Source organism: Protopterus annectens, chromosome 1.part0 (genome assembly GCF_019279795.1).
Source record: "Protopterus annectens isolate FY-2018-M chromosome 1.part0, PAN1.0, whole genome shotgun sequence".
Classification (NCBI taxonomy): Eukaryota; Metazoa; Chordata; order Ceratodontiformes; family Protopteridae; genus Protopterus; species Protopterus annectens.
In genome coordinates this window covers 1,071,944,021-1,071,960,584 of record NC_056725.1, presented here as the reverse complement: position 1 = coordinate 1,071,960,584, position 16,564 = coordinate 1,071,944,021, and positions in this window count along the sequence as shown.

Here is a 16,564-nt window from a genome sequence, read left to right as displayed (position 1 = left end):
AAATACCTCCTTATCATGAGGGATACTGGGAATGCTAACTTATACACCAATGAAATGAATGCTTCTAGAAACTATAATACAGCAAATGCAATTACATTAATTGATGACAATACCAAAACAAAGGAATACTTTCTGAACAATTTCAAAATTACTTTAGGTAGTACATGTCTGTATAAAGTAGAGGGGTCAGTAAAAAGGTTTGTCAAGAATTAGAAAATGGGTGACTTGCAGATCAGCACCCTGATTGGAGAATGAATGTTCTCTAGCAGGGTGTTAATCTACAAATAATGCCCAGTGAAAAATGAGTCTGCCACTTCATGGCAACATATCAAGCTTGGACAGCAAGTAAACTAATGGCCCCCATTATTTTATGATGGCTCAACGGAGCTTTTGCTGTTTAGGTGAGTTTAAAATATATACAAAGAAAGAAAACAAAATGTATGTGTGTTGAGTGTACACTTTCATGTAAGTGAGAACAAGATTGTTGAGCCATTATTTTACACTCGCTAAACAGCGCTTTTGCTGTTTAGTGAGTGTAAAATTTAAATGAGACAGAAAAAGTGTAAGTGTGTGTTTGTTTCTGTATGGATATGTGTTTATATTTCTGTCTATGTGTGAGAGTATGCATGCATGAAAAGCGAGTTGTGTATGAGTTAGAGAGAGACTGAAGAGTGAAAGCGATCAAGCACTGGATGCAGCAATTGTTGAGGCTTGCATACCTCTCAACATCTTAGCTCAAGATATCTGGATAAAGCCTAAAATAAAGGAGGAACAAAGGCTCAAAATAGGAACATATTTTAAATATCGCAGTTATAAAAATCACAAAGTTACTTGAATAATAGGATTTGTGTTAGCAAAATCTAAACAAGTACCCTGGAAAAATTATATATAAAATATAGTATTTTTTTTTTATTTTTAGGGTTTGTGTTAGCATGCATTTTCTGAAGTGCAATTGTTTGTATGCATGAGAGAGAGCGAGATTGATCAACCAGTGGCAGCAGCAGTAAAGAGGTTCACATACCCCTTAACTTCTTAGCTCAAGAAATCTGGATAAAGCTTGAAATAAATGGGAAACAAAGGCTACAAAAAGGTTGTTCTTATAAAATTACAAAGTAGCTTAAATAACAGAATTTGTGTTAACATGAATTTTCTGTAGGAAATAAAGTCTGAAAGTCAAAAATATGTCATTATTTAGTGACTTCAATCCCCAATGACAAGCAGCAAGCCACACATTTTATGAGATAGGGACCAAAATATAAAGTAAATATCAAGATATTTTTTAAAAAAATGTTATATTTTAGATGTAAAATGATTCCTCCAGCATCATTTACATATACTACAGCAACTCTGAAACATTATGTGGAGGAACTATTTTATATCAAAATATATAATAAATATATAGCAATAAAAACAAATAAATAAGTAAAACACAACAATTTTACAAACAGCCCATTCTCCAAGCACAAAAATCCCCCCAGGGTGTGTGGTTATTGTGTAAATAATACCCTTCCAGTGTGTAGAAGCTTTCTGTATTTGGCTTTGGGCCTCATAACACCCCTGGGTGACGTTATTTACACAGTAACATACATCTGTTTGGGAATAATTGCTTGCACATCACACTTTGAAAAGTGAAGTTTGGCACAGATGAATCTGTCACGGGACTGTTTAATGTAGGATGGGAGGTGCTGGGTGTTAGCTGTGCTAGGTTATTTGCATGACTGAGAAAGGTTTAGGAAAGGGTTAAGTGAGTTGGGATTTGAAGGGAAGTGAGGTAGTGTTAGGGGTGTGGCTTGAAGGGTTTTGAAAGGAAATCCAGAGTGAAGAAGCACATTTTGATGTGGTCTTGTTGTGAGGCAGGTGATTATAAGCAGTGAGGTAAGTACAGCCTTGTTGGGTTTTTAAGGATTCCCCCTTTTTTTTCTCCTTATAATGGATATATTGGAGAGTTTGCATGTAGAGTTGGGTCTCTTTCTGGTGTGGGGCTTGTTTTCCAGTTGGTTAGGGCCATGGTGGTGTCGGCTTTTAGGTGAGAGGAGTATTTTAAATGGCTTGTTAGGTTATTGGGAAGGTTTTTGTGTATTTGTTAATTTTCCCTGGTGGGTTAGTGCAGTTTATTTGTAATATTACATTCCCCGGTGGTCTAGTGTTGTGCCGTTAAGTTTCTTGATACTGTTTAGCTTTCCCTGGTGGTCTAGTGCTGTGCCGTTTATAAGTTTGTGTAGTATTGTGTTCCCTGGTGGTATAGTGCTGTGCCATTAAATTTTTGTTTACTGTTTAGCTTTCCCTGGTGGTGTAGTGCTGCACTGTTTATATGTTGTGTAATATTATGTTCCCCAGTGGTCTAGTGCTGCGCCATTAAGTTTCTTGCTACTGTTTGGCTTCCCTGATGGTCTAGTGCTGCGCCGTTAAGTTTCTTGCTGCTGTTTAGCTTCCCTGGTGGTCTGGTGCTGTGCGGTCCATAGATGAGGTTTTGTGGTAATTCGCGGGCTGGCTTCTGACCATTATTGGATGGATGCACATGTGCAATGGCGCCGGTGCTGCACTCTATGGATATTCAAAAGAAAAAAAAAGAAAGAAATAAGTAAAGGGGATTATTGAATCCCTTTGCTTTTCAAGCCCTTTGCTTTTCAAGCAGTTAACCCCTCTAGACTTTATCCCTGGGGTCTAGTGTTGGCGTGCGGTGGTAAGTAGCATGGCTGTGTTGTGTGGTGGTCTAGTGTGTTTGTGTGGTGTTTGAGTGGGGATGGAGTAAGAGGGTTGTATGGATGTTGTTGTTTGTTTATTCCCCAGTGGTCTAGTGCTGGCATATGGTGCTTGTGTGGGATGGCTGTTTGGTCGTTTGTTTCCTGGTGGTCTAGCGGTTTTGTTGTGTGGTATGGCTGTTTGGTTTCTTCCCTGGTGATCTAGTGTATGGTGCTTATGTGGGATGGCTGTTGGGTTGGTTTGCTTTCCTGGTGGACTACTGGTTTGCTGTGTGGGATGGCTGTTTAATTTTTCTCCCTGGTGATCCAATGTGGTTCTGTGGTGGTGAATGGTGATGGCAGAGTCCGGTTCTTGTCCTTGTATGGTTTCCTGGTGGTCTAGTGCTGAGGGGGCAGAGCATAGATTGCCATTTTTTCCGCGTGTGTGTGTGTGTGTGTGTGTGTGTGTGTGTATGTGTGTGTGTGTGTGTAAAGATATATATATATATATATATATATATATATATATATATATAAAATTAAAAAAAAGAGAGAGACTGGAGACAATTTAGCTTGCTGCTGATGCATGCTTAGGCAGGAGAGGTATATGTGTAGTGATTCAGATAGGATAAATATTAAGACAAAGGCATGATGATGAAGCAAGTTTTTTTTCCCTTGAATTTGAGGGGCAGAGGGACCTAGGGTGATGGTGACTACAGTGTGTATGGCTGGCGTGCAAATGGGTTTGTGGCAGAATAGGTAGTTACTGAGATTAACTTTATTGTGCCAAGTTTTACTGTCATTAACTTTTTTGTTTCTTTCTAGGTGATTATGGCGGAGGCTTTAAGACAGAGATGGGCCAGTATTGTAGCACAGGCTGAAGATTTGTTCAATGCCATTCCTGCTGAGGTGCCAACAACTAGGACACAGGGTGTGACCATGCATAAGAAGTGGCAGATGACTACAACCCGGGCATCCAGGCTGAAGAAAGCCAAGCAGACAGCAATGGCGGAGAAGGCTACAGAAGTAATGACACCCCCTGTATCAGCTGCAGGTAATAATTCATCAAGCTTGGGGGTGTGAGGAGACTGGAGCAGGTGTGGGGTAAGGTAGGGGCAGTGAAGGTGTCCATAGGGGGCTACTGGGTAGCGGTTTGGAGGTTTTAGCCAAGTGTGGAGGGGGGTTTTTGAGGATACGCTGTCCCTGTTATATCAGGAATTAGGACCAGATGTCCATGAGGTAGGGTCTGATTTTGGCTTATGGCTGGGGTATTGGTTGACATCACAGACCCTGTGATTGGAAGGGGATCCCATTTTTTTGACACCGCACATATCTCTGTTAGTAAAAGAGAAGATTTGAAAAGGGGAGTTTATCGATATTTTTGAATTGATTGATGCAGATGGGGTTCAGCGGTTAACAGAAGCGGAGACAGCTAATCTTAAGGACCCCTTGGCTGCACTGGCTGCGATAGGTCGCAAAATGTTGGGAAGGTTTCAGGCTAAGACATGGGATAACTGGGTCTAGGTTTCATTTATTATTTGGCAGTGTGTTTGGAAAGGGACACTTCACTGGCTCTTCCTCTTTTGGCTTATTTTTTAACTATTAGGGAAGTGCAGAGGTTGAAGCCCGGTTATGCATGTTTATGGTATGACCAAAAATTTTTCAAGCGTAAAGCAGTAGATAAATCTATGCATTGGGAGGTCAGACATCTGGACATTTGGCTGTCCACCATGATGGATATGGGTTCCTATCGCATGATCGAAAACTGTAAATGGCGAACGCATATTGAGCGAACTTGATTGGTCGAAACATCAAAACATTGCACACATAACACGGAAATCACTGTAGGGAATATTTTCCCTTTACTTCAATGCAGTGCAATCTCGGAGTAGGAATATTTAAGTAGCAGGGGTGTGGTGGGGGGTGCAGCGTTTAGGTAAGTATAGTTTATTTATTTATTTATTTTTTATTATATTTTCGAAATTTCAAACATTGCTTATATGGTGTCGACCATATGGTGTTCAATGTTTGAAACTTTCAAAAATATAATATAGACCTGATGGATATCAGTGAAGGGGGTAGCAGATTATCTCAGCCATCTGAGGGAGGTGCAAGGATATGTTGGGCTTTTAATGCAGGTAGGTGTTCCTGGGTGGGTTGTAGATTTGCTCATATTTGCTCGAAGTGTATGGGGGCACATGCATTTACACAATGTGGAGGGGGCGGGGGTCAGGTTGGGTGGTCAGGCACCACATTTTGGGGATATAAGAGGTTGGAATAGTTCCTGTTCAGCATTGCTAGGCAATCATGGTCAGGCTAATTTTCGTGGCCAAAGGGGGGTTCCTTTCGGAGAGGTAGAGGGAGTTTTGGGGAACCATTCACCTATTAAAGTGAATGTATTGAAATAATTATTGATGCATTATCCACTGCCAGTGGTAGCAGGGGAGTTAATAGAAGGTTTTGCCAAAGGGTTTCCAATTAAGTCTGCATTGGTGGGGGCATGAGAGTGGGGAGAAATTTGAGGTCTGTCAAGGGCAGGGAGGTGATTTTGCAAGAGTTGATTGACAAAGAGTGTTAGGCTGGGAGGGTGTTGGGTCCTTTTTGTTACTTTCCTTTCCCTAACTTTAAGGTGTCACTGTTAGGTTTGGTTCCAAAGAAAAAGCAGGGGGAATTTTGCTTAATTCATCATTTATCGTACCCTGCGGGTGAGTCAGTGAATGATTTCATTCCCAATGAAGAGGCTAGAGTAATGTATTCATCTTTGGATGATGCAGTTCAGGTCAGTGGGAGTTTCAAGGACCCTTGGTTAGTTAAAGAAGATACTGAGTCAGCTTTTCATTTGCTACCTGTTAGGGAGGAGGATTGGCCATTATTAGGCATGGTGATAGGGGACAGCTTTTATTTTGACACTGCTATGACTATGGCATTTGCAGTGGCATGTGCTACTTTTGAAAAGTTTAGCTCAGCGTTGCACTGGATATGGCAGCAGAGGGTGGAGGATCAGCAAGCCGTACACTATTTAGATAATTTTTTTCTTGGTGAGGGAAGATAGGCAAGGGGCACAGGTAGCTTTGCAAGAGTTTGTGGTGATGTGTTAGGCCTTGGGGATACCTTTGGCTAAGCATAAGTTGGAGGGCTCGGCAAGGGCCTTGGAATATTTGGGGTTGACAGTAAATGCAGATCAGGGTTTGTTTTGTTTTCCTCAAGGTAAGATGGTTAGGCTGCAGAACAAGATCATTTGGGTGAAGTCTAGGCCTAAGGTTCAGGTGAAGGATGTTATGGAATTGTTGGGTTTGTTGAACTTCGTGTGCAGGGTGGTGCATCCTGGGCAGGCATTTTGTCAGTCTGTGGCATTTTTGTTGAAAGGACGTAAGAGTAAGCACCACAGAGTATGGGTCAGTAAGTTGGCATGAGCTAATTTAGATTTGTGGATGGAATTTTTACAGCAGTTTAATGGGATTTCATTTTGGCAGTTGGATTGGGTTACACAAGTAGAACTGCAGTTGTTTACTGATGCAGCTTTAGGGTCGGGAATGGGTGCTTATTTTGTGGGTCAATGGTTTGCTGTTCCATGGCCGGAGCATTGGTCAGGGGAGCTGAACTGGGATGTTACCTTTTTGGAGTTGATGCCAATCTGGGCGGCTACAGTGGTATGGCAGGATCATTTGAAGGGGCGGAGAGTGTTATTCCATTCAATTAAATCTGTGGTGGTGAGAATGCTACCGATAAAAATGGCTAAAGCACCTCACTTGTTATTTATTCTTAGGAAATTGGTGTTGCATAGCTTGCTGATTAACTTTTCTTTTACAGAGTTGCATGTACTGAGGATTTCAAATGAGATAGCTGATAGTTTGTCTTGTTTTCAGTTCGGCAGGTTCCATCAGGTGGCTCCGGAAGTGGCTTTGCATCCATCAGTTGTCCCACCCAGCATTTGGCAGATTGGACAATAGTGATTGGCAGGTTGGTGCAACAATCATGGGTGTCATCCATGAGATGAGCCTACGGTAGGGCATTGCTTGAATTTGACAAATATTTGCCGCAGTTATCTGATGAGGACTGCGTGTGGTCTGAGAATTTACTATTACATTATCTAGCCATGTTGAAGGGGCAGGGAAGGGCAGTGGGAACAGTGAGGCTGGCCTTAGCAGCCATTGCTGCATATACTCGGTTGGTTGGATTAGAGGATTTCACTAGGTCATGGGTGGTGAGTAGAGTGTTAAAAGGGTGGGCTAGAGTTGAAGGGAGCAGCAGAAATAGGAGATGGCCAGTTACGAAAAGTATTTTAAAAATGTTATTAAAGGGTTTGGGTTAAGTGTGTGGTTGTTTGGATGAGTATGTGTTGTGGTGTACAGTTAGTGTTTGGATGTATTGCGGTGTGTTTTGTGTGTCAGAGTTATTGAGTTCATTGGTATGGGAGGATGTACTGATATTACCTAGGGCGGTGCATATTAGATTGCATTCTTAGAGGACAGATCAGTAGCGGCTTGAGCCACTCATTGTTTTGGAGGCGGTGGGGCTAGCTTTGAGATTTCCAGAAGTTTGGGGAAGGACATTGTGTGGGGCACGGAAGGGTAGAATTCAAGGGTTGTTTTTTTCAGCAGTGAATGGTAAAGCATTGACAGATGAACAATTGAATGTGGTTATGAGAAGGGCACTTTGGAGTGTGGGTTTGCAAGGGGATAAGTTTTCTTCACATTCCTTTCGGATGGGTAGGGCATTGGATCTGGCTAAGAAAGGTAGGTCAATGGAAGTAATCAAATAGGTGGGTCAGTGGACATCCAATGTCTTTTTGAATTATATTAAATAGTTTGTAGAGGCTTTGTTTTTAAAAAACGTTTTTTTTTCTTTCTTTTTCTCTTTTCTCTTAGATATGGGGTACATATGGTCCGGCATGTAGAGTTTGACAGTAAGGATCCAGTGTGGTATAGACCAGATGGTGTTCACCTCAGATCATCATTTTGGGTCATTCCTTCATATTCTGGGATGCTGAGCATGCAGAGGTTAGACCCAATGGCATAAATCTTGTTTTGGATCATTTTGGCTTAAAAATCATTTGGCATGGTGTTAGAGGGCTAAGGTGGAGTCAAATATTGCAAGAATTTAATGGGCTACAGGTTAAGTGGGGTTGCTCAGGTGTTAGTAATTCATTCAGGTTGCAATGACTTAGTCAGGGTACCAAAGAGGCAGTTGGTTTGTCAAGTTCATAAGGACATTTTAGCCTTGCGGAGGATGTATCCAGGGATGGTTTTTATCTGGTCTGAGATTATTCCTCTGTTGGTATGGAAAGGGGCATGGAATGTTTCCACCATGGAGAACGCTTGCAGATATGTCAATTTTAAGTTGGCAAAATATTTGGGAGAAATTGGGGTACATATGGTCCGGCATGTAGAGTTTGACAGTAAGGATCCAGTGTGGTATAGACCAGATGGTGTTCACCTCAACAATTTCAGTTTGGATTTATTTAACCTTAATTTGGGTTTGATGGTGGAGGATCTTGTGAAGAAAGGTATTGTTTGACGGGGAACGGCTCTTTAAGGGTTGGTGGGCAACGAAGAGGGTCAGGCCTGACCCTCTTCTGTTCCCCCTCTACAGGATGGTGCATAGAAAATTGAGGAATTAAGGTGAGCGGGGATGCTGCCTTTGTTGTTTATTCAAGCTGAGTGGGTACGCTGCCTTGTCTTTGACTGTTGTATATATGGGTGAGCGGGGACACTGCCTGTACATTGATTTGATTGATTTTTGATACAGTTTTGTTGTTTCATTAGCTAACTGTATTCAAGGGGTGAGTGGGAATGCTGCCCTTATGTATTTTATGTCTTTTATGTTTCAATAAAGTTATGTTATTAAGCAATTTATCACAATAAAGGTTGTCAAACATCTCTGGGTGTTTGTGTGTTTATTAGGACCATGACAAGTGAAGTTTGGCACAGACAACTTTGTCACGGGACTGTTTAATGTGGGATGGGGGGGGTGCTGGGTGGTAACTGTGATAGGTTATTTGGGTGGCTGAGAAAGGTTTAAGAAAGGGTTAAGTGAGTTGGGATTTGAAGGGAAGTGAGGTAGTGTTAGAGGTGTGGCTTGAAGGGTTTTGAAAAGAAATCCAGAGTGAATAAGCACATTTTGGTGTGGTCTTGTTGCCCGCCCTGCCCGACCCAATTGATTTTGGTTTGAGGTTTGTTTGGTGGAGAAGAGGGTCAGGCCTGACCCTCTTCTGTTCCCCATCTACATGATGGTGGATGGAAAATTGAGTAATTAAGGTGAGCAGGGATGCTGCCTTTGTTGTTTATCCAAGGTGAGCGGGTACGCTGCCTTGTCTTTGGCTATTGTATATATGGGTGAGCAGGGACACTGCCTGTATGATGATTTGATTGATGTTTGATACCGTTTTTTTGTTGTTTCATTAGATAACTGTATTCAAGGGGTGAGCAGGAATGCTGCCCTTATGTTGTTTATGTATTTTATGTTTCAATAAAGTTATGTTATTAAGCAATTTGTCACAAAAAAGGTTGTCAAGCATCTGTGGGTGTTTGTGTATTTATTAGGACCTTGACAAACATACTTAGTCATGTTTGTAAAAATCTGGTCACAAAAATGAAGCATGGGACTGTAGCCATGCTATTAGAAAGTCAATAATTATATTATCATTTTTTTAACAATGTTTAAATTTTAACAATAATTTTTATGTAATAAGTATTTTAATTGCTGTTTGTGTATAGTTACATTCAGTGTTATGCACAGTAGTTGAAATTTCATTTCAGGAAAGCAAAAGTACTAGAAAGTTAACAAAAATTCTCTGAGACTAATTATGCAAATAAGGCTTAAGTTGTTATTAGGTTCATAGGTTTATAGGTAGGTACTAGGCTATCTGCCTGAAGGCATTTATAAGCCTAGCCAGAATGTGTTGGCTTTCGCCGCCCCCTTAGATTAGTTCCCTGTGCCTCTGTCCAGCAGAGCCACTGAAGTGATCCCCAGGGTAAACTTTCTGTTTCCCATCCACTAGTCAAGGTTTCTCTTGAAGAGTGTTAGCGAGGAGCTCTGCCTAATGTAGATTGGAATCTTGTTCCAAAGCATGGTAAGTCTCCGGGGCAGGAATCTATCCCTCCAGCACATCCTATTTATTGTTTTGGTGAGGTTTAGATCCCTAGAGCATGTGGCTCGAGGGGATAAGGTTTTCTTTAGGTGGAGCATGTCCATCAATGCTGGGTTGGACATGGCCTTGTATGTCAGGCATAGATCACCTCTGAGTAGGCGGTATGCAACTGTGTACAGCTGGAGTGTCTTCAGTCGAGCTGCATTGGGCATCTGTCTGAGACCAGTGATCCTCTTGGTGAGGTACTTCTGTGATCTTTCCAGCTGTTGCAGGTGTCTTTTAAGGTCCATCCCAGATGGGGCATTGTACTCTAAGATGGGTCTGATGAGTGATGAGTAGAGGGGCACAATGACCTCTTTTGATCTGAATGTTAACCCTTTTCTGATTAGGTGGGCCACATAGAAGGATTTTCTAACCACTTTGGCAATGGGATTATCAAAGGAGAGATTACTATCTACTTGGGTTCCCAGATCCCTTATTACATTTTCCGTATTTAGGGGACTACCACCTATGTGGTCATTTGTAGGTACTTTGTTTTTTCCAAAGGGGGTGACTATGCACTTTTTGGCATTTAGCTTGAGGCCATGATTTTGACACCAGGCATACATCTCAGTGAGACCCTTTTGGATGATGTCTGTGTCAGCCAGAGAGTCAGTTATAGCCCCTAGTTTGCAGTCATTTGTGAACTTGGTCAGCTTTAGTCCTCCTGTGCTTGCCTACACCTCAGAGAAGTATATGCTGAACAGAAGGAGTCCTAGGACTGAGCCCTGGGGAACGCCACTTGTAACTGGTTTAGAGTCATACCTAGCTCCTGCAACTCTCACCATGTGGGTTCTGTGCGTGAGTCAGTTGGCAACTCATCTTGTGATGTAGGGGTTTATGTTCAGGCTGGTGAACTTGTCTTTAATACTAGAATGGGGAATGGTGTTGAAGGCTTTTGCAAGGTCTAGGTAGGCTGTGTGTACTACCTTTCCCTCATCTATAGTCTTGGTAACTGTCGCAAAGAAGTCCACCAGGTTTAGAAGGCATGATCTGCCCTTAACAAAGCCGTACTGGGTAGGGTCCAGTGTTTGGAGGTTCCCAATGTCTCTGTTAATGAGTTTCATGATGATGCACTCCATAGCCTTGCAAACCAAGCTAGTCAGGCTTATAAGGTGATAGTTCCCGGGGTTTTTTTGTGGCTCCACCTTTATGGAGTGGAATAACCATTGCTGTGCACCACCCTATGGGTACGTAGCCTGTGGAGAGGCTGAGTTTGAACAGTGTGTTTAGGTGAGGGGTTACTTCATCTTTGAGCTCTTGTAGGATGCAGTGTGGGACACCATTCAGTCCCATTGATGCTGTGTTTTTGGCTTTGGAGAGGGCTGTTTTAACCTGAGTGTTTGTGATTTCAGGGGCTCTACATTCTTCTGGTATGGTTATGGGCCCTTTTGGGGGTGAGAAGGGGGTGAAGTTTGCACTGAACCCGTCTGCCAGGATGTTGCCGATATCGGTCGGTTTAGTGTATTTTGTGCCATTCTGCACTAACTCTGAGCAGGTATGAACATTGTCACTTAGATTCTTGACATAGCTAAAGAATGCCTAGTGGTTATCTTTGGAGTCCTTGGCAATTTTTCTTTTGAAGCTCGCCTTGGATAATTTTATGTGGAATCGTAGCTTCTTGCTGATACTGATCAGGGATGTCTTCCCTTCTTGGGAGTTTACTCTTTTCTGTACTAGTTTCCTTTTTCTATTGTATAGCTTGTTTACAGCAGAGGTCCACCAGACTGGTTTCCATTTCTTGGAGGAGTGAGTCTTGGTTTTGCTTGGGATAGCACGATATATGCATTCTTGTAGGTGCCCGTAGAATGCATTAGAAAAGGATTTTGCAGCTTGAACAGCATTATCCTTTAGCATGGGGGCTTTGAAACTTTCCATCTTGGTCTTAAGTAACATGAAGTTTGCTTTTGAAAAGTTTTTCACAGTGGTTTCCTTGTCTAGGGGTGGGGGCTGAATGTGGATATCCAGAGTGATATGTTTATGATCAGATCTAAACAGCGAGGGGATGACCTCCGGTTCGCACATGTTGGTGATGACCAGGTCCAATATGTTGTTACCTCTTATTGGAGTATTGACTAGTTGATCCAGGGCATTTGAGTTTATAAATTCTAGGAAATGTTGGGCAAGGGAGTTAGTACTTGAGTAGTTCTCCCAGTTAATATTTGATAATTGAAATCACCCAATATTAGGGTGTTTGATAGGACCTTTATGTTTCCAAGTATTTCCAGAAACACAAAATGGGGGTCCTGGGACATGGTGGGTGATCTGTAGCAAGCTACAATTTGAATTGCAGTTTTGCCCGTTGTTAGTTGCGCGTGGATGATCTCAGAAACATTGTGCTGTGCCACTAACCTGGAGGTGTGGGTATCCTTGATGAATATGGATACTCCCCCGCCTTTTGTATTTCAGTCTGGGTTCTGTGGCAGAAATGTATGGTATGAGTTGTAGCCTGGTAGTGCTGGGGTGATCTCTGGAGCCTTAAACCAGGTTTCTGTTACTGCACATATATCGATTTTCTCCATACTGAGGCGTGCTTCGAGTGCATGCATTTTGAGGTTTAGACTTCTGGCATTGAGTAGCATTACCCTCAGTTTTTCTTACTTGTGCTATTTACGGTGGTGGGTTTGTCTATTGAGCCTTGCCTAGAAAAGGCACTATGGGAGTGGCAGAGCCTTGGCCAGTATTCGAAAGCTTAAGCATGACAGGTGCAAGCTGTCTCTAGCGAAGCAGCATGGTATGTTGAGCATGTCATCCCAGGTGGACAGGCACTGGATCCCCTTTGAATGATACCAGAAACTTAGCCAATTGTTGAAATTGATAGTTTTTTCTTTATACCATGGTATCATTCTTGGTGAGGGCAGGATGCTACTCACAGTCATGGTCATACTGGCCTGGGCTACGTGATGAGAGAGCTCTTCCATGTCTCTTTTCATTTAGTCCAGGGAAGTATGGCTCAGGTCATTCACACCAACATGGACAATGAAAGAATCATATTTGTACTTGTTCTGGATTGACCTGAGTGCTTGTGTTTTGCGATGGATCCTGGCACCCGACAGGCAGCTAACAGTAACCTTCTCCTTATTCAGCCTAGTGAGTGGGACGTCAGTGTGCCTGACTACAGAGTCACCTAGTAGTAGTATGTTGGGTGTGTTATTTTGCCTTAAGGGCTGTGATTGCATGACACACTGGTTTTTGTGAAGTATGTGTTTCATGGTTTGTGTTGGGAGGTGGAAGTTGCTTGGATGTATGCTTTGGAGGTCTATGTTGCTTTTGCAGATTTTTATTTAGAGCCTCCGAGTATGTTTTTGTGTATTTATGTGTCTTTTTTGCCAGTGCTGGTTTAATGGGTCTATTTGAGACTGGTGGTGTGATGCAAGTATTTCCCTTCTCCTCTTGACTGTCTCATCCATTCTTGGGATGAGAGAGTTTAGCCTCCACTTTGGCTATATAATTGCATCTCTCACATGTATTAGTGTTTCGTGGTAGGAGGAGAGGGTTGTCTGTGTACATGAGGCAGTTGTAGCATTGCCTCAAAATGCCCAGATTCACCAGTTGGACTGGAGAGCACACCTGAAACTGCCCTTTGGACATGCCTGGATAGGTACAGTGAACTGTTTAACTGAATGACTGGTAAGGTCGAATAGAGAGCCTTGTCCTTCTGTACAGTATAGGGGTTCTAGTGCTAGGGTTTATAAGTGCTTACTATGAGTTTTGAACAAGTGCCAGACTGAGAAATGAATGGCTTGAGTGCTTACATTGAAAGTTTGTCTAGTTCTAAGGGAAAAACTGAAGAGGAGACTTTGTGGAGGTGGGAATATTTTAACCATAGCTAACTGGTGCTGCCCGGCTCACAAAACCAGGCAAATGTGGTATTTATAGCAAGGAAATGAAAGAGATAGAAATTAGCCCAACATGGCCAATAAGCTACTAATTTCTGAGCTGAAACCACTACTCCAGGAACAGATAGGCTGCTCAAAGCTCCCCCCTCTCACATCCAAGTAAGGTATGTGCAAACACAGAGATTTGTAACACAGTCCAGAATTCAGCACTAACCTGAAAACGGGACTATACTAGCTTAGAAAGGTGGGAAACAAGTATATATTTTTTTATTTTTATTTTTTGTTACAGAAAATAAAGTAGATATAATCAAAAAAACACTTGAAATGCACAGAAAAGCATACTTATTGTTATATATCTCAGATCAGAGTTGTAGTCAATGCCCCTAGTAATAAAGTAGGAAGAAACACAAATACAGTAAAAGCAGATTAATAAAGTGCATATATATATATATATATATATATATATATATATATATATATATATATATATATATATAAGAACAGAAAATGAACAAACTGATTTAAACAAGTTACCCAATTAACCAGAAAAAAAGCTCAAAACTGAGCTGTTCCAGCAGTCTTTAATCAGACAAGTTCTAACTGCACACTCCTGCTACTAGGCCTGGATCAGTGTTCAAGTTATACAAACAAAGCTAGATTCAGCAGGCCTGAATCTGGTCTATGCTACAGCAACAAGGCACACCAATTTCAGAAAGAAACAGTTCAAATAAGCAGGCACAATAAGCCTGTGACCAGAAATTCTCAGCTCAGAAGGGCAGAATCCAACCTCTCCTCCTGCAAGAGTGCAGAACTCAAACCTTCATAATGTAGAATAGCTGGCCTGAAGCCCAAGTGTTTAACCAGAACTAATACACTTTTAGAATAGCAGACACTGAGCCTTCAATCAGCAATTCCCAGCTTAGAAGGATGTAAGCTACCTGTCCTGCCACAACAGTGCAGACCACAAACCTTCTTAATGAAAAACAACTGGTATGAAGCCCAAGTGCTTAAACCAAAAGACTTAGAATAACAGTTACAATTTAATCAGGCTACTACCAAACAGTAATAAATGCAGCAGAATAAATAAAATGAGTACTTTTAAAAAGAGGAAAAGTATTTAGTTTTGTTTTTATAAAGTTCTTGATTCGATTTGTAGTTTCCCGTTTCCATTATTTAAATGTTAGGAGTTCATTTTTGCCTTCCATTTCAAATGTAAAAATTCCATATCAAGGCACTGACCATGGTTACAACTGTCCTTGCTACAGCTGTGGACAAAGGCAAATATTTTAATAGAGAAACTGGATGTAGGGTTTCCCAAAATCACATGGATACAATTGAGGATTTGTCCTAGTTATACAGAGACTAGATGATTAATAAACTCTTTGATTCATAAAAATAAATAGATAGGCATATGTGGAATGTGTCGGTACAACTGTGCATTATATCCACCAAGTTTTTGATATAGTTAAATGGTAATGGGAATGGAAGTCCCTAGAACAAAAGGCTTCAATACAGTATGTTTTATGATGGATTATTGCTACTTATGTGTCTTGATACATAGAGGTACTAGTTAATGGTAATCCTATGGATAAACCCATTACATATAGTAATAAGACAAGACCGTTGTTTCACAAAGGTTATTTGAGTTAGTTATAGATGAATGTGATTTTTCAGATACTGTCTTCATTAAACAAATCAGACAGTGAAAATAGCACTGTAGCATGGTTCTGTTTTTTTCACTGAAAAATTAATCTGATTTGCAAAAGATGTGAATAAGGTTTGGCAGGATTGCTATGTGCATTCAAGAAATCCAGTGACACATCATGATTCAAATGTAATTAAAAGAAGACGGAGAACATTTTATTGGTGGGCAGATGGGCCAATGCGTCACATCAGAATTAAAAGGGAAGATTTGACTGCCATACCTGGTTGTGGATATTGATAGCTCTCTGAAAGACATTGTTGACAAAAAATGCCTTTCCCTTTTAAAAAGGAAAAATTATGTCATATCAAGGCTGACAGAAGTTTAATTTTATTGCAGCAGGTCCAATGAAGTAAATGTTCCAACTTAAAGTGTTTCACACAGTCAAAATCCTACCCATTGCACATAACCTTTCAACGTTAATACAAGTTAAAGTGGAGAAACTAATTTTGAGTTCCAGAGTATATAGACAGTGATAGATAAGTACAGTCTGACAACAGAGGCTCAGTAGTCCTTTGGACTGGCCCATATATATATATATATATATATATATATATATATATATATATATATATATATATATATAAAATGGAGTTTGGCTTAAGCCAATGGATAAAAGCAATAATGTATTTGAGAATGACTGTATTATCTGGCTGAAAATGTGCTGGGAACTGAGGATGCAACAAAACTTGCAGATTTAAGTCTTGAAAATATGTCATGTAAATGGGATTATTCTTTAGAGAATGAGATTTTTGGTGGACCTTTGCAGTGATCCAGACAAGGAGATTATTTGGGGGAGATAAGGGTAGGATAAAAATACAATAATGTGTATTGGCCATTTTCTGAAGCATCTTTATTTTGCAACTAATATCATTTATATTTATGCTCCTCATGTTAAAATTGCAAGTGGTTTTGCAAAAATGAAGATTTTTGTGTACTGTTTGTTTAGTTTTACTACTTACTAAGTATGTGTCTATAACCACATCCACAAAATGATATCATGCTGGGTATTGTGCAATGATTTGCCTGTAAGTGCAAAGTATTTTCGGTAAGCAAATCAGCTTACCTATTTATAAGAGTGGCTTTGTAATTATATTGTGTTTCCCCACCATTTTATTGCAATTAATACTTTTCAGTGTAAGGTGGTCCTTCTGCAAGAGCTACTTGATTACTTGTTTTCTTTGAAAGTAAGAAACTCTTGCTGATGCAGCTC